This window comes from Nanorana parkeri, unplaced genomic scaffold (genome assembly GCF_000935625.1).
Source record: "Nanorana parkeri isolate BGI_ZX_2015 unplaced genomic scaffold, ASM93562v1 scaffold6, whole genome shotgun sequence".
NCBI lineage: Eukaryota > Metazoa > Chordata > Amphibia > Anura > Dicroglossidae > Nanorana > Nanorana parkeri.
The window spans coordinates 1,332,311-1,332,894 of record NW_017306274.1 but is presented as its reverse complement, the minus strand read 5'-3'; positions in this window follow the sequence as shown (position 1 = coordinate 1,332,894).

Below are 584 nucleotides of genomic sequence, written 5' to 3'. Positions count from 1 at the left end.
AAAGTGCACCTGTCATTAAAAAATAGGACCAAACCTACAAAATGTAAAAATAAAATGCTAATGACCTGTTTTAATAGACCTGGATGTTGTGAAATCAGAATTGCTTGTTCTGGGTCTGTGACTCAAATGGTATTATAGCCAGGGGATTAGCACAGCAGCCAGGAAATGAGCCTTTTTAGAATGTCAGCCAAGACAGCATGAATCATTCTCTCATGACAGGTGCACTTTAAGAGCCTGTTCATAATATGGTATTGCCGTAACGCATGAGTCACTGTGCGCAGGGCCGTCTTTAATATTGATTGGACCCCGGGCAAACATTTTCTTGGGCCTCCCACCACGCCCCCCATGCAATATTGCCCGCTACATGCTGACAGAGCAGAGCAGCGCTGCAGCTGGGATGGATCCAAAAAATATTGTCCAGATCCACACCACCACCTAATTGACAGCTGACTCTACCTCTCTAGAGGTTGTGCCCGCCCCATCCATCTCTCCAGTCAGCGTTGGAGGATCAGAGAGGGGAGGGGGGGCATTCCTGCGGGGAGTCGTGACTGGCAGCCACCGCTCTCTGCAGAGAGAGTGAGTGC